At 38.7% G+C, this 19,074-nt stretch overlaps 1 protein-coding gene across 2 annotated transcripts in view; it reads right to left on the bottom strand.

Moving 5' to 3' along the window:
- Positions 1-19,074, bottom strand: part of KIF6 (kinesin family member 6) — a 390,416-nt gene that overhangs the window by 361,145 nt on the left and 10,197 nt on the right. The window lies entirely within an intron of this gene.

The following is a 19,074-nucleotide window of genomic DNA, read 5'->3' as shown; positions in this document are numbered from 1 at the left end:
TGGGAACCCTGCTTCCCAGGTAATGAGCATTATGCTAAAACATCCTGACCAGGCCCACCTGTGAATGACTGCAGGGAGGAAGAAATTAACACATTCCCTCCAGAAGCGGATGGGAACCAGGAAGTGTTTGACTTTACTCCTTCTCCTTTTAGTATAAAAAGAGCCTGAATTCAAACTCAGGCAAGATGGTTCTTTGGGGCATGAGCCCACCATCTTTCCAGTCTGCTGGCTTTCCGAATAAAGTTGTTATTCCTTGCCCCAGCAACCTGTCTCTTGATTATTGGCCTGTTGTGCAGCAAGCGGTATGAGCTTAGACTCGATAACACTAGTATAAGGTAATGATGTAATTAGATAAAAAGGCAGAGGCCAATTCTTGTTAAGTCTTGCATGTAAGGCCTCAAATAAGGGGCTTAAACTTCATTTTGTAGACAACAGGAAGTCCCTGAAGGTTTTCAGCTGGGAAGGAATAAGATTGGTGCAATAGTTTAGAATGATAAATCAGGTATGCAAAATGACCTGGGTAGCGAGAGCCTCGAACAGGAGGCCAGCTGGAAAAGCAGATGGGCAGGTGTCACTTGTGAGCAGGGGCCTGAATTGAGGGTACTGTGGGGAATGGACAGACAGGTGGAGACAAGCATGAGAGAGACAGTGAGGGGAGGAAAAAAGGAGGAGGAGGGGAGGGAGGGAGAAATGGACAGTGAAGAAGAATGGACAGGACTTGTTATTGACTAAATGCAGAGGACAAGGGTAAAGGAGGACTCAAAATAACCTCAAAGTTTCAAGCATAAACATTGCCATGTGTCATTAATAGGAGAGAGATCAGGAGGAGGGGCAGATGGGTGACCGCATTAAGCTGATAAAACAACAAAGGGAGAAGACAACACCATCCAGATGGAATGGCCAAAGGCAGGGGAAAATGCAGGGACAGGAGAAATCCACTGATCGAGATGTGAACTTCAACGAAGAAAATATGCAGACAATATCACAGCAACAAGGGCTGGAAGTAGGGTTGCCGGATAAAATACAGGATGCCCAGTTAAATTTGAATTTCAGATAAACAACAAATAATTTTTTAGTGTAAGTACGGCCCGTGCCACATTTAAGACGCATTTATACTTCAAGTTTATTCATAGTTTATCTGAAATTTAAAGTTAACTGGGTGTCCTGCATTTTCATTTGCTAAATCTGGCAACCCTAGCTTAGGAAGTGAAGTAGCAAATGAACTTCTGAAAGAGGCAGACTGAACTGGAGATAAAGGCCTAAGTGGTAAATTTAGTGAAAAGAAACCCAAACTTAAAACTAAAGAAAACAAGTCTTTCTATGTTCAAATTTTTTAAAGCCACCTAATTTCCCCAAAGTAACCATTGACATTCTTTTCATAACATGATGGCCATATGGAGACATGATGAACTTTGGTTTAGTTTAAGGTCACTGTAATAGATCATTTAGAATCCTGCTCAAAAAGAATTTTATTGAGGAAGTTTCACACTTGCTTTTTCATCCGTACTTCCAATCTTAGAGAGGTTGAAAACATCAGGTAAATAGCCAAACAGCTTTTCAATATACTGAAGTTGTGATATATGATATTCTTCACAGTGTGGTCTTAAACACATTTGAACATGTTCACAGTTCAGAAAAGATATGTTATGTGCCTAACAAAGAAGAACGATGGTTTTATCACTGAGGTATATCTGAACCTCTATTCATTACTTATTTTGTCAAGTAATCTCTAGGGAGAAATATTTCTACCACACCTATACTTTAATACATTTACTGGAGGCTACTTAATATACAAGCCTATTGTACTCTTACTATTCCTTAAAGGAGATACAATGTGTGAGGTGAAACAGAAGAGTTATAACCATTGTTTTCTCATGACAGAAGAGTGTGCTATACTTAAAATATACATAAGCCCTACTTTTAAAAGTGACACAACAGTGCACCAGCTAGTTAGGTAAGAAATGAAGTAGTTTCTCAGCATCGAAAGGATAACTATCATAAACCTCACATATAAATTCACTTGAGGAAGAATGCGGTGGTAACGGAGCAACATGTGAGAAAGCAGTGGTCACATATGATGTAAGCGTAGAGCAGCAATGCCCAGATCAACACACACATATGCCCGGGGGAAGTCAGTACGTATAGTACCTATGTGGCAGGACTCTGAGAAGATTCACCAGGAACCTCTTTAAAGCACGTCTGAGGCCTTAGGCAAGAGAAGGAAAGGCGCTCTTAAAGGCACCAAATTAGCACAGATCCAGAGATTTTTAAGACTTTCCTAACTTGGAAATGGTCACATGGTCAAATGGTCACATGGCCTTCCAGCTCCTGACCAATGCTTGTGTATTGGAGACGAAGTACGAGGCAGAGACTCCTTGTTGCCTCCCAGTAGTCATTCTCCCCTTCTTCCTTAGTAACCAAACCCCAGATTATAGCTGGGCACGTGGCCTCCCAACTAAAAGATTTACTTTTCTCTGCCTCACTTACTGCTTGGTGTGGCCATGTGACTGAGTTAAGACTAATGAAATCTAAATGGAAAGGCCGTGTGGGAATGCCAACAGTTCTCTTTAACAAGAAGCAGCTGCAATCTCCTCCGCCTACTCACGCCTTCCTCCCTCCTAGAAGGTGCATCTCTGGGCTGGAGTTCAAGCAGCCATCTTGTGCCACAAGGTGATGTGATAAGGAAGGTGGTCACAGACCTGTCCATGCAGTCTTGGACTGCCTATCTCCAGGATTCTTTTAAGTGAGATAATAAATGCTCATATCTTTAAGACCTATTAAGTTTTTCTGTCACTCACAGATGCATCAAGACCTCATGGATTCAACTCGAGAGTATATATATGTACGTAAAATATCCCAAAGTGCTTACAGCCTAACACATGGTAGAAACCTAACACATGTTAGTTCCTCTTTATCTCGTATGGCATCATCACAGTCAACCCAAAATCTACACACACATGTCAACATCCCATTAACCAGGTAGACTGAGCTGTTAGATACCATAGAAGGACACAGCCAAAATACAAACAAGCTCTGTTCTTGTTCCTTATTTTCTATAGTCATCCTTGAAAGTCCTCAGGCCTTCAGTATTTCATAGGTATCTCCAAATTGATTTGGCTTTCTTTAAGTTGCCTACTTATTCAAGGCAGAAGTTTATCTGTCCAGCTTGTTTTCTTATCTCGCTTCCTTGGGAACACCAACATCCTGTCCTTTAGCAGAACTTCTCCCCATCTCCAAGTGATACAGGTAGGGCCAACAGTGAGGCTAGGGGAATCTAGGTAAAGAGGGTACCCCATCCTCTAGTGATAGTGATTCGTTTGGGCATGGGCATGGTGCCAGAATCCTCACACGGACATTCTATTAACGTCAGTAGGAAAGATAAATGTCCTTTTTGAAAGTTGTGGTTCTGCAAACCTGTAAACTTGGAGCTGCCAGCCACATGGAGGATACTGAGACTGAAGTCAAAATATTTCTAGGGGCTTCCCTGGTGGCACAGTGGTTAAGAATCCGCCAGCCAATGCAGGAGACACAGGTTCGAGCCCTGGTCTGGGAAGATCCCACATGTCGTGGAGCAACTAAGCCCGTGTGCCACAACTACTGAGCCTGAGCTCTAGAGCCCACGTGCCACAACTACTGAAGCCCACGCGCCTAAAGCCCATGCTCTGCAACAAGAGAAGCCACTGCAATGAGAAACCCGTGCACCACAACGAAGAGTAGCCCCCCGCTCACCGCAACTAGAGAAAGCCCACGTGCAGCAACGAAGACCCAAAGCAGCCAAAAATAAACAAATTAAATAAATAAATTTATTTTAAAAAAAAATTTCCAGACTTCCTAGTAATGTAAGCCAATAAATTTCTTTTTCTTTGATTTGAGGTAGGTTTTTATTTCTTGTCACTGAGACAGTTCAGTAGACTAACATTAGGTCATTTTTCCAGGGTTCAATGACATATTAAGAATAAAATAGATTGGGAAACTATAGAATCCACAACTTTTTAGTATCTGCATTGTTATCTTCTTAGTACTGCAAAATTCTGATTCATATTACTCATATAATAGTAGTCATATAATATTACTAATATCACATGGAAACTGGGAAATCTTTGGAGCTATGGCTTCATCTAATATAGATATGAAACTATTGCCGTGATTTTCATCCTTCTAATTAAAGACGCTAATCATGCTTTTACATCATATCAACATTTAGAAAATAGTTCTGGTGTGCTACTTAAGTGTTTCATTATTTTGGTGACTTCCTTAGAAATCTAAATATTATTGTCCTGATATAAAAACTCCCTCTACCAGAAACATACAGATAGCACAGGAACTTTCAGTAACAATTTCTCCCATTAAACAAGCAATTACATTTTTTAAAAGTAGCAGGCAGCACAAGTTTGTTATTTAAAAAATGGATACTTCCTACTTGTAACAATAATCCTGATTTTGTCTCAGTGAGAAGAAGTGTTGGTGTTCTCATGATAAAACTAACCAAAATTAAATCACAAATAAAAGAAATATTGATTTTCAAAGATCCTAGTGCTTGAGAGTGAAGATAGTAAATATACATTTACACAAGTTAGTGAATATACATTTGAATTTCTACAGAGCTATGGATAAAGAATATTTTATATATGAATAAGAATAGTTCCTAATTCCTAACACAGTTGGCTATGCACCTAAATTAAGAGTGAAAATACAGACACTCTTAAATGAAAATGTACTATACTTCTTTTATCATTTAGATTGAGGCAAAACAGGGTCTCATAAGAGATAAATATTCTTAACAGGCAAATAAAGAACACAGCCACTGGGGTTTTATTTTTATTTCAATTGTTTAAGCTTTTGTAACAAAGTTTTTAGTGTTCTGAAAGCCTTTTACAGCTATAATTATATGAACAACACAATTTAATTAGCATGCATTCAGTGTACAGCTCTATAATAGGAATTTTCATTAATTAAAATAGATGGAAATACAAAAGCATTAGCTGTAAACAATTTGAGGAATCAAGAATCTAATTTGTCTTTTGCACAACAAAGAAAAACACATTGCAGTTACGTGAATAAATTTGGCTTGCACAGCAATTGCATGTTTATCTAATAATTTCAGATTTCATTCATTTTAGAAATATCCACTGGGTATCTACTATACGTCAACATTGTTATAGGTCTTGGGAAGCATCAGTGAACAGAACAGAAAAAGATTCCTGTCCTTATGAAGTTGACATTCTAGCAGAGGAGACAGATAATGTACAACAGACACAGTACATAGGTAAACTATACATGTCAAATGGTGATAAGTGCTATGGAAAAAAAAAAGGAAAATGTAGACTAATGTAAGGTGGTCAGCGGTAGCTGGGGAGACGGGTGGGCTGTAGTTTTCATTAGCTAGGGTGGTCAGGGCATGCCTCATTAAGAAAGTGACATTTGAGCAAAGACTTTAAAGAGGTGACAGTGTGAGCTACGTGGGTATCTGAGGGAAGAGCATTCCAGGCAGAGAAAACAGCCAGGGCAAATGCCCTAGGGCTGAAGATTTGTGGACTGTTGAAACCTGAAGCCTAGAGAGCAAAGGGGAGAATATGAGAAGAAAATAAAAAGCTATAAGGTAAGGGACCCTTTGTTTACAAGGGGGAAGCAGGAGGGCCTTTCTGGTAGGGCTAGTTACAATATTTGTGAGGCCAAAGACATAATGAAAATGCAGGGCCCCTTGTTCAAAAAGGAAAAAGTGCTGTCAAAGATATTAAAATATAAAGCCTTCTCCCTTAAAAATATTTTAGTAATTACAGTGATTACTTATAATTAGATGAATAATAGTATTACATGAGTAATGATAAACTTCCAAATTGTAAAAAAATAATATGTTGGTGTTATAATTTTATATAACACAAAAATAATAATACTTTATTAATATATCTTGATTGATCATACAATTTTCCTGACTTGTTTTTCTATGTATGCATTTACTAGGTCATCAAAATTTGTATTTTGAGCAATTTCATTTTCAGTTGATATAACTGAAAGCTCTTAGCAAATGCAAGATCACAAATAATTTTTCTTTCAAAAGTTTTCCTTCTTGTGATGATAACTTTTAGGATGTACTCTCTAAGCAACTTTGAAATATACAATACAGTACTATTAACTATAGTCACCATGGTAGGCAGAGGTGGTCAAAAGGTACAAACTTCCAGTTATAAAATAAGTAAGTCATGGGGAGGTAATATACAAATAATTTTTTAAAAATTTTTATTGGAGTATAGTTGATTTACAATGTTGTGTTAGTTTCAGGTGTACAGCAAAGTGAATCAGTTATACATATACATATATCTACTCCTTTTTAGATTCTTTTCCCATATAGACCATTATGTACAAATAATTTTTAATTTTGAGAAAGATCTTTCTGCTGACGTAACTGTTACTGGAGTTGTTAAGAGTATTTCACAAGCTGTGACAACACTGAGATAAATTTCCTATAAATTATTTCAAAATATATATATTTTGAAATATATATATAGTATATAGTATATATAAGTATATATATAGTATACTTATATATATATAAGTATATATATATAGTATATAGTATATATATATAGTATATATATATAGTATATAGTATATATATAGTATATATATATAGTATATAGTATATATATACTATAGTATATATATAGTATATATATATATAGTATATATATATATACTATATAGTATATATATAGTATATAGTATATATAAGTATATATATAGTATACTTATATATATATGTAAGTATATATATATAGTATATAGTATATCTAAGCTGATGAATCTTATAAAACAATTTCTCTAAAAAGATTTAACTCTTCATACAAATCAGTTTCATGTTAGTTTGAATTTAATTGTTTTATAGATTTATTTAATTTATTTATTTGTTTGTTTGTTTTTGGCTGCGTTGGGTCTTCGTTGCTGTGCGCAGACTTTCTCTAGTTGCGGCAAGTGGGGGCTACTCTTTGTTGTGTTGCGCGGGCGTCTCATTGCAGTGGCTTCTCTTGTTGTAGAGCATGGGGCTGTAGATGTGCGGGCTTCAGTAGTTGTGGCACACGGGCTCAGTAGTTGTGGCTTGCGGGCTGTAGAGTGCAGGCTCAGTAGTTGTGGTGCACGGGCTTAGATGCTCCATGGTATGTGGGATCTTCCCGGACCAGGGCTCAAACCCATATGCCCTGCATTGGCAGGCAGATTCTTAACCACTGCCACCAGGGAAGCCCTGAATTTAATTTTAAATGCAAATACATACAATGCATTTTAATGTTTCCTCTGACATCTCCTGTAACTTGTGGAAGTTGAACAAGAAACCGAGTGGCTTTATAATTTGTACATAATTCAAAACACATGTTTATATATTCTATCACCATATCTATATGATTACAAGAAAAACTTTAATTTAAAAATTGTCTTCTGCATTAATTGGTTCATCTCAAGCTTCATATGAAAATAGTGTCCTTTTCTGTTGAATGTGATGATCTTTAAATTTAATTTCTAAGCCTGCAGATATTTTCTTTACAATGTTGCAGCAGTTTTCAAAACTGAAAACTCTAACCTCTCTGAAGAATTCTATCAACTCTCTGATATGCTTTATTGCCATGTCCATATAATCCGCTTTTATTTTGTAATAACTTACTGATAAAGTTTGCAGCCTGAGCACCAGCAGTTCCTGTCCCAGTGCTAAGGCTGGAGACTTAAATATCAGATGCTGCTAGGACCAGCTCTGGGTACACAAGGGACAGCCTGCCTTGCATGCCTGTCCTCGTGCTGCTCCCTTGGGAAGCCCCTATCATCTTGAGTGGTCACTTCTGCTGATGCTATGGTGGTCACTCTCACTTATCTAGGTCCAAGCCCCAGCATGCCTGCCCCCTCAGGGTCCTGCAGTGCCCTGGACTGCTCCCAGGTGTGCAGCTGGCCAAACGCTATTGCGTGGGTGCTGCCTGCTGTGCCCGAGCTGAAAGGTCAAACAGGATGGAGACTGACAGATGTCCACTGATTCCGCAACAGGAACATCACTGGCGAATTTAGTCAGGGCAACTTTTGTGAAATGGAAGGAAATACATAAACGCAACTGTGTGATACAGCAATTTCAGGATCAAAGGACTATATGAAAGGAAGATCTATTCCAGTTTCAGCTCCACAGACTAATTACTGTGTGACCCTGCAGAAGTCAATTAAATGTTCAGAGCCCTGGTTTTCTCATCTAAAATGGGAATAATATCCAGCTACCCATAGGGTTATGGTAAAAATTAAGTGAGATAATACATGTGAAAGTGCTATAAGATTGGCAAAGCTCTATATAAAATGAAATGTATTCACTGTTATCAAATAACAATATGTAAATTTGTTCATGTTATTTAGCAAGAAGTACACTAAAAATCTGACCAAAACCACATGGCCAAGAATAGGAAAGGCCAAATTCACTGAGAATGATGGAAATTCTGCTAAAAGAGCCCTGCTCCAAGGAAAGCAACTTTCAAATGAGGAAGATATTTAGATCTGCAAGTGATAAAGCACTAGCTAAATTTACTGCTATAGTTTCTCCAACAATTTAAACAACATGTTTTAACTATGGTTGTGCTTTTTGCCACAGTCGATTATAAATGCAAATAACTATAGTAAAAATCTTGCCAGTTGTAATCAATCACTACACATTTGTGCAGGAAGGATTTTCCAGACGGCTTTGCATTCTGTTTGCTTTCTTTGCATATCATTCTTTGGGAGGATATGAAGGTGAACAGTAATAACTAGAAGTATCTTTGGATCATCTGTAAACGTATCCTCAAATCCTGAAATAAAGATCTATGGTAAAATTGCAAACTTGTGCCTCAGGAGAAACCAAAGCTAAAGACAGTCAAGGGGAAAAAATCCATAAAGAAAAACATTCATAACTCAGTAAAATCCTGAATTGGAATGAAAACTCTTTGTCTATGGAAATGTTGGTGAGGAGCCAAAAATGGATGATAGCTAAGAGTTATTGAGCACATACTGTGTACTGAGGCATATGTTTTTCATGGATAGTCCATTTGATCATGGCAAATGAAGTAGCAAATGAAGTAGCTATTACGGTATCACTTTCCCCATTTACAGACTAAAAACTGAGACACAGAGAGATTAAGTAACTTGCCCAAGCCACACAGCTATTAAGTATTAAAATTGGGAGCTGAACCAAGCTTGTATGGCTCCAAAGCCCACAGTCTTAATCAATGTGTTATACAGTCTCCCACAATTACTTCTTCAAAGAGAATTATAAAGTTCCTAAAATTACTTAATTACGTAACAGTCTAAATAGTTTCTGATGTCTCTGCTACTTTTTAGTCTTCCTAAAAATGTTAACAACAGAGTATTAAACCAAGATGGGTCCCCTTCTGAACATGGGGCCCTGTGTTACTACATACTACACCCATGAAGCCTGCCCTAGCATTAGCATAAAGTGCTTTGATTTATTTGATAAATAAGTGGGATGTAAATTATAAAAAAACAAATACCAATTTTGGAATTGGAAAGTTGTGTAGAGTACACCTCAGATCTCTGGGAAAGATATCCTTAAAGACGAATACCACGAGTACCCCCTCTGTTCCTACCCCCAACCCCTCTCAACCTGTATGAAGCTTTGTACCAAGATCAGAGAATCCCAAACTTTAGTTCTAGTTTAGTGCATCAGAATTACTTAGAGGGTGGTTTAACAATCTGTTGTTCAAACACAGATTGCTCTGATTTAGCAGGTCTGGGTGAGGCCCAAGAATCTGCATTTCTAATAAGTTCCTAGGTGACATTGATGCTGTTGGTCCAGGGATCACACTTTGAGAACCATCAGACCAGACAAAAAGGCAGCTATCTGTAGTTTCATTTTCAATTCACTGAAAAGGCCTCTGTCCAAATAATATCTCCGGAAGGAACCAAAAGTGAAACTCCTTTTACAAGAAATAAAGTCCATCACTATGCATTCAGCAAGAAAGGGAAGGCTACAGCTCCCAATAGATAACCCTTTACGTGCTAGTTCTATCACTCAACGAATATTCATAGAGTAGGCAGTATGTATTTGACACTGTTTTAGGAGCGGGGTATACAACAGTGAACAAAGATAGACCCCGGGCCTTCAGGAAGTTTATACTTGAGTGGGCGGAGACAGGCAATAAACAAATTTAACAAGTAAATACTGCCTATAGTATGTTAGTTGGTGATACATGCTATAAAGAAAAATAGAGCACATTTAAGGACAGAGAAGACATCTGAGCAGAGACCTGGAGGACAGGAAGGGACAAGCCAGGAGTAAACCTGGGAGAAGAGGGTTCTAAGCAGAGGGAATAGCAAGTGCAAAGGTCTTGAGCTGGGAACACACTTCATGTGTTTGACGAATAGCAATATAATGTTTTAAATTATTATGAATGAGGGAAATTTTCTACTGTCCTCAAGGATTAATGGGAAAAATGATACTGAGTGTGTGAATGTCAGAATATTGGGAAGAAACAAGGAGAGCTCTCGTCACACTCAATATGCAGATAACTTCTCCATTCTGGTATCACAATGTTTTAAGAACACAATTTCACATAATGTAGAGGTTAAATACAAATGCACTTCCTCACCCCTCGGGTGGGACAATGCTGAGGCCTGTTCCTCGCAGTCTCCCAGAGAACACCAGTGGGATTGAGTCCCCGTTGCCTACAGCGGTAACCTGCTCTTTAATGCACCTGCAGTGGCTTCCTTTCCTTCCCCACCTCACTTGACCACGACCTGACTGGTGATTCCTGGGCTCACCTTGCAAGTAAACTACTTCCACTCAAATCCTGGCCTCAGGATCTGCTTGAAGGAGTAGGTTGGCAGCCTAAGACAAGTACCTTCTAGCTAAGGAGTCACATCGCTGTGTGAGGGCATCTCTGATCCACTTGTCAGTCTTTTTTTTTTACTGTCTTTAATTCAAGCAATGCCTTTTATTTTAGCACTGGCCCAGCAAGTTTCATCACATGTACCTGCTCTGTCAGAGAACTCATAGTCCCAATCAAATGGCTTCATAAAACTCTCAGGCCATTTTTTCAGAGGTATTTTATCAAATGAATTACAAATAGCTTTACATGTAGTTATCATTGCAAAAATGATGGTATCATGCAATTTCTTGACTGGTCATTCTTAAGAGACATCCAGATTGAGACTTATTTGTTTATGTACAATAATAAAATCCATATTTTAAAAGTGCATCCTTAGTACAATCTCTGCTTGTTTGATGGACTGCCGCTGCTCTCTCCAAGTTCATTAGCTGTGGGTGGAGTGGCATTATTATCCCCTTCCTCATTAAGATCTGGGAGTACCTCAAGGTCATGCTCTTATATAATTCCAGGGTTTTAAGCTGATATGTATTCCTGTTTTTAAACACAAAGCCATGTTTTCAGTTGAAAGTATAATTTAAAAAGTGTTAAAACATTAAGAATATTAGTAAAATCACAAAAGCCATAAATGTGATTTATAAGGAAATTCAGTGTAGCAGGAAGTGGGGCCAAGTACAGGTACATGTTTATAAACAACACATCTGGTAAGTGAACTTGTGGCCTGAAGTTGAACAGATCTGTGGGAGCCAAGGGGTTTTTGTACAATTTGGTGGTTGACCAGTGTTTTCTGCTTGAAAGCCAACTTTGAGAAAAATAAATGTTTACTGGCAGGCATGTTTGGGTGAATGTCTAATGAAATTAGCTTTACTGAGACCCATGGGGGAGAAGTTCTAGTCTAATCATTCAGATTACTGAATTTACTGAATAGAAGGGCATCATAAAACAAAGGACACTAAAATTTTCATACCTGGTGATACTAACGTTTTATTTTGAAATAATTATAAATTTACAGGGAGTTGCAAAAAGATTACAGTGTGGTTCGGTGTACCTTCACCCAGTTTTCCCCAATGGTTATATCTTGCATAACTATAGTATATTATCAAGACCAGGAAATTGACATTGGTACAATACATGTGTAGAGTTCTATGCCATTTTATCACATGTGTAGATTCAAGTAACCATCACTGCAGTCAAGATACAGAACTATTCCATCACCACAGAGATCTACTGATGTTGACACTGTACCAGTTTGAATGAAGTATAGAAACCTTACTTCCCTTTAAATCCCTTTACCCTCCCCGTTTGTAACTGTCATCAGACAATGCTTTGTTTTTTGCTTCATCAAACACGATTTTTCAAACTCAAGAGAAGAAAAGTTTATTTTATTAGTGTATATTTTTGTTCTTTCTCTTGTTCCTTCTTTTGTTCTAATGTTCCAAGATTCATTCTTTTTTCATTTTCCTTCTTTTAAGAACTTCTTTTATCCCTTCTTTTAGGATAGATATGCTGGCAACTAAATCTCTTAGTTTTCCTTTGTCTGAAAATGTCTTTATTTCCCCTTTATTCCTGAAGGATAATTACACTGGGGACAGTATTCTGGGCTGACAGTTCTTTTCCTTCAGCACTTGAGAATATTCTGCTACTTCCTGCTAGACTCCACACTTTCTGATGAAAAATACACTATAATTCAAATTATTTTTTCCCTGTAGGTAAGGTATCATTTCTTTCTCATTGTGTTCAGATTTTTTTTCTTTGTCTTTAGTTTTCTGAAGTTTAACTAATATTTGTTTTAAAGTGGATTTCTTTGAGTTTATCCTGTTTGGAACTTTCTCAGCTTCATAAAGTTCTAGGTTTATGCCTTTTGCCAAACTGGGGGAATTTTCAGTCATTATTTCCTTAAATATTTTTCAACTATACTCTTTTTCTCCTGTCTTTTGGGACTTTGACAACATGAATGTTAGATCTTTTGCTGTAGTTCTGACAGGTCCCTGAGGGTCTGTTCATTGTTTGTTTTTTTTCAGTCTATTTTCTTTCTGTTATCCATACTGGGTAATTTCTATTGTTATATTTTAAAATTTATTAATTCTTTCATCTGACCTCTCCATTCTGCAGTTCTTAATTTCAGTTATTGTACTTTCAGTCTGAAATTCCAATTTGATTCTTCTTTATATCTTCTATTTTTTTTGCCAAGACTTTATATCTTTTCATTTGTTTCAAACATGTTCATGATCGCTCGCTGAAGCATTTTTATGATGGTTGCTTTAAAATCCTTGTCAGATCATTCTAAGATCTGTGTTATCTATGTTTTAGCATCTGTTGATGGTTTCTCCTTATGGAAGTTGGTATTTTCCTATTTCTCGACATTTCTTATTTAATGCATAATTTTTCATTGTATCCTGGATAGTTTAGGCATTAGTTACTGAGATTCTAGGTCATACTTAAAACTTCTATTCTAGCAGGTCTCTTCTGACATCATGCTACTGCCAGGTGGGGGTAAGGGTCCCGGTTCACCACTCTGCCTCTCTTGACACCTGTGGAGGGGCCTCATTCCTGTGGACAGAGGTGAGATTTCAGGCTCCCTTCTAGGCCTCAACCGACACCTCCCTGGACAAGAAAGGGAGGGGCACCTTGTGATGCTCAGTGACCTCACAGCAGGGTGGGGAGGCCTTGATACTGCTGGATGGTGGTGAACTCCAGGATCCTCAAGAGACTTCCACTGACAACCTGAGGGAGGGGAGAATGGAAGCTGTTACCTCCAAGTGGGGAGGAAAGTCCTCCCACTCCTCAGATACCACCCTGGCAGCAGCAGAATGGGGTGCCTTGTTACAGCCCGGCCTTTGCTGTCTGGGTGGGGGTGGGGCCATGAGTTTTTCCATGGTATTTGGATGGAGCAGGGCAACCAGTATCTAAAAGTTTCTGTCTCACTGGGTTGCCCCCTTTCCTGGTGCCTTGGCTATAGAGAGCAGAAGTTTTTTGGCACTTTTGTCTAAGTCTACTGGTGTTTCTGGGTTGCCAGTTTCTCCAGCATCCAGTCTGGGATACATGAAGCAACAAAACAAAACAAAACAAAAAAAACACAGGGAACTCATGGCTGTGTCATTCCTTTAGGTCCTGAAGTCCCCTGGCCAGTCTACCTTCTTATCTCCACCTTTCAGGGTCTTCTTATATTCTTTTATATATAACGCCCAGAGCTTTTAGCTGTACTTAGTAAGAGGATTAGAGAGAAGTATGTCGACTTCATCTTTGTCTGGAGACAGAAGTGACTGGCCATAGTTTTAAAGTGGCAAAAAGAATAAAGATTTCTAACTTTTCAACCCTTAGACTGAACAGGGCATTGACGTTCACAAAGTACACTCATATTCATTGTTTCTTTTCATCCTCAAAACAACCTGGTAAATGTAATATTATTAGCATCACCCTTTCTCAGATGGTAGAACTGGTTCCGAAGTGAGAGGCCTGACCCAGAGTCACACAGTGAGTTCATCACAGGGCTGAGGCCAGAATTAGATTATTCTACTTGTTGCCAAATTTTTTGAGCCAGATGAGGTAGAAGCATGAGTACACAGAGGTGAATAACTGGCTAATAAGATTTATTTTAAATACTCTTCTGTGGCCCTCCTTCTCTCCCTTTCTGGTCCTCTTGTCTTGAAGGTGCAGGATCTATCTTCTGCCTGTGCAGCAGGACTGGGCAAGCTATGTGACCCACAGCATCATCAGCAAAGCCTGTTTCCCAGGGCACAGGTGAGAGCCCTGCTGGGCTTGGCCCTGGCCCCACGGGAGTGTGGGACTGCCCCTCCCATGAGGAAATCCCTCTACCAAGCCCTGGCCTCCCCGCCAGCCAGAGCACAGGTGGACAGGTATTCTCCAACATTCTTCTCCAAGTCTGAGGTGGTAGCCCTGGGAGCTTTCTTTTCCCCTTCACCCTCTTCTTCTCATAAATTGAAAGGCTGCCCTTGATATTGTTCACCATTCGTGAAATCAAAGGTTAAAAAGCAATGGTTCACAATAGGTTTTCAGAAACCATCCTGGCTGGCCTTGCTGCAGTGCAGAGGCTTTAGCTGCCCAGTGGCGCCAGCTATGGGGACCTGTATCTTGGGCGCAACCAGTCCTCCTGGCAGTGTGCGCCCTATTCATTTTGGTCAAACCATGTTCTTCTCTAACACCAAATTTCCAAATTCTTCCAAAAGCACTCACTGTACCTAAAATGAATTTCCTACACCCCAAGCTTTTAGGTAAAGCATAAGACTGGCTGGAAAACTGGTGTTCTGCAGATTTACAAGTGCATGTGATAAAACCCCCGAAAAGTCTAGATTTCAAAGTTTTCTGCCTAAATCTTTAAGTAAAATTCATACTCCAGAATGATGTGCTGCGTTCAGCTTGTGGCTTCAGGTATCCCCTGACAGAGCACCACATACTCCCAAGATCAATGCACTCCAGCTTGAAAAGCATAACACCAGGTGAAATATCAAGCAAAGCTACAACCTCTTTTATGTGGTGCAGCGCCATACACTAAACGCATCTGTGGACCTGCTAAATTTCACCTTTCCAAAAACTTATTCCAAAACCAGTGAGCAAAATGAATATGCTAGAAGGCGGTTTTTACCTTCAAAGTTCAGAAGAGGCGGAATGTACTTCCTAGTGGAGATGTGCTACAGAACAAATAACCACAGAGATTCTTTTACTTAATTTCCCATGATACAAAGTTAGAGCTTTATAAATTCTCACCACCAGTCCTGCAGTTCTGCAGCCATGGAGTCATATCACTGATTTGAGTTAAGTAGGAAAAGATGCATCTAAATTAGTAAGATTCCTGAACTACAGAATTTTGGAAAGAAATATGATTACTTTTATTTAGCTTTAATTGTACACAGTAACCAGAATTAAGCTACAATAGGTTAACCCAGTAGAGCAGCCTTAAAGGGGCAGTGTAAGATGAACTGGATTTACACTGAGCATGTGTTCCTGGAGACTAACCTTCACCAGAACAGCAGGCACTTCCGTTTAACATCGAAAGTGGCACAGCTTCCATTCACCAGGCCTGCCAAATTATATAATTCTTAAAACTATATTTTTCAATTTATGGGATAAATATTACTTCAAATATTGTGTATAAATGACTTTATTGATACCTTGTATTTTACCATTCAAAGTCCCACAATTCAAGTTTTCCTAAAGTGTGAACATACTATATATGACACATTTAAAGGCAATGAAAACAGAGATTCCCCCAGGCTCTTAGTTTAGTGTTAATTTCCTTGATAACCCTCTCCTCTGCAGATGAATCAGAGAGAGACGTGAGTCTGCCTCCATCTGTCCATCCACTATTTTTTTTTTTTTTTTTTTTTGCAGTACGCCTCTCACTGTTGTGGCCTCTCCCGTTGCGGAGCACAGGCTCCGGACGCGCAGGCTCAGCGGCCATGGCTCATGGGCCCAGCTGCTCCGCGGCATGTGGGATCCTCCCAGACTGGGGCACGAACCCACGTCCCCCGCATCGGCAGGTGGACTCTCAACCACTGCGCCACCAGGGAAGCCCTGTCCATCCACTATTGAAGAACACTTTCCTGCAGAGTAGGAGCCTGGATTAGTGATGCTGAGCAGAGCCCTTGGTGGTGAGCAACACCCAGGAGGAAAGAGTGTTCTCACACCCAGCAGACAAGCTCAGGGCACACCATTCCTTCACCATAGACACTAGGGGAGCCACAGTGAACAGAAACAGCATTCTCAAACAGACAACGGCACTCTCAAATGACAGAGGTGAGCCCACCACTGAGGATCACCAAACATCCGAGGAAAGTCTGTACTGGGAAAGCAACGCACCAAACTCAACAGTAGAAGAACATTCACATAAAGAGAAAGTACATAGAAAGAAAAGCCAGTGTTTCCAAGAAAGATAATTTTCTTCAGAAGGAAAAGGGAGGAGATCACATGAATAAACAAGAATAGACTTTTTTCATTTCCTACAAATGAAAACTAAAATTGTAAAAACTAAAAATTTAAGAGGTAGGTGATAGAGAATATACATGGCTGAAAAGCAAACCACCATCCTGGAAGGATATAACTGGTAGTTCTGGATCCAGAAGTTCCAGAAAGAAAGAATAAATAAGTTAGAGGGAAGAAAATTAATTTTTGAATCATCAAAGAAATTAGCAATGTGATGACCCCTGAGCTTGAATATAATAAGGGTTTTTAGATTGAAGTGGCTGAATGAGAGACAAGAATAAATGATTATATGAAAAAATAGCCATACCTAGACAATCAATAGACTCACTGATATAAAATTTCATAAAAAGAAAAAGAAAAAAATCCTAAAAACATCCAGGAAAGAAGGGTGTTTCCTAAGAAGAAATAAGAGCCAGATTGACACTGACATCTATTCAGCAACACTGCATACAAAGAGACAATGAAGCAATATCTTCATAGCTATGAGAGAAAGGAATTTTTAACCTAGAATTCTATACCCAGTCAAACTGTCATTTAACTGTGAAGGGGAATGAAAAGCTTCAGAAAGCTCCCCAGTCTTGAACTCTCTCTAAAAACTTATTAGAAGATGATTACCAGCAAAACTAAAAGGGAATCCAAGGAACAGACATAAGTATAAGAAACAGTGAAAAGCAAAGAAAAATAACTTAGAGATAAGTTTAAGCAAATGCTGATAATGAAAATGATTTTCGACAATCCTGAATAAAATTATCAGTAGATCTCAATACCAAAAGTGCTGGGAAAGTAGGAAAGGCAAAGTAAAAGTGTGCTAAGGTCCCTGCCTGCGGAGAAGAGAGACAGACAGGCAGGCAGATGGAGGAAGTTCAGATGTTGAGAAAAAATACAAATAAGTTTTAATATCTGAATTTAAACCACACAGAGGTGTGTACACCTTGAGAGAGAAAATGGAAAGTGGCAAAAGCAACAAAGAGCACAGTCAAACCAACAAACAGCATGAAAGGGAAAAAAATAGAGAGTATGATAAATAGAAAAAAACCCTGAGAGGATAGCTCCAAACACTATTACAGTAATAATAATAAATATTAACAGGTTAAAGTTACCAATTAAATATCAGGGACTCTGAGTTTAGCTACAAAAGCAAAAGCCAAATATATTTTATTTACCAGACCTATATTTAAAGACAAAATGACACAGGGAAGTTGAGTTAAGAGATCGAGAAAGATAAAGCAGATAAAGGCTAACATGAAAAAAATAGCAAAAATAGTTTCAGGAAAAATGGGACACAAGAATAAAAGTATTAAAAAGGACAATGACGAATGCTTCCTACTGATGAAAGATATGATTCACTAGGACCAACTTGAGCAGCCTGGATAAAAATGCTCTTGCCTGTCATTTTTCAAATCCTGTCATCATCGGGCTGGGCATCTTTGTCAAGTCAGTGAACAAAACAAATAAATCTCCAGCCTTCAATGGAGCTTTTGTTCTAGTAGAAGACAGACAAACAAAGCAACTAGTAAGTAAACTATATAGTACGTCAGACGGTGATAAGTACTCAAACAAATAAAATAAAATAGGGAAGCGTGACAGGGAATGCAGTTTCAATCGGGTACTAATAAAGGAAGGCCTTCCTGAGAAGGGGATACATGAACAAAGACTTCAAAAGAGCTGAGGAAGCAACTAAGCAGATTTCTGAAGGAAGAGAATTCCTGTCAGAGGGCACAGCAAGGGCTCAAGGGGGAAGTGGGCTCAAGATGGGAGAGGCAGTCAGTAATGGGGGGGGGGAAAACAGACATCCATGAAACACAAACTAAGGTCCCCTCCCCGAATGATTTTAGAAAGATTCAAAATAAAACACATGGGATGGGCTACCTGAAAAATGACATAACCCAAAACATTACTAAAAAGAAGAGAATTTTAGAAATGTGTGACATCCAGTCAAGGAGACCTGAATTTAGTCTAAAGAGATGCTGTTGGATTGTGACTACAACTAAAATAGCTTAAGCCTACTCAATTATATTCTACCCACTGTGACGGAAGACAGTATAAAAAGAGAAGGGCTTAACAAGTTTAGGGATCTAATGGACAGCATGGTGACTGTAGCTAATAGTATTTATAAATGTTAAAAGCTGCTAAGAGAGCAAATCTTAAATGTTCTCACCACAAAAAAGAAATGGGAACTACGTGACGAGATGCAGGTGGTAGCTAATACTACGGTGAGAATCATTTTGCAACTTATAAATGTGTCAAATCAACACATATACCTTAAACTTACACAATGTCATGTGTCAATTATATC

This window comes from Pseudorca crassidens, chromosome 10, assembly GCF_039906515.1.
Source record: "Pseudorca crassidens isolate mPseCra1 chromosome 10, mPseCra1.hap1, whole genome shotgun sequence".
Taxonomy (NCBI): domain Eukaryota; kingdom Metazoa; phylum Chordata; class Mammalia; order Artiodactyla; family Delphinidae; genus Pseudorca; species Pseudorca crassidens.
This window is presented reverse-complemented; position numbering and strand designations above follow the sequence as displayed.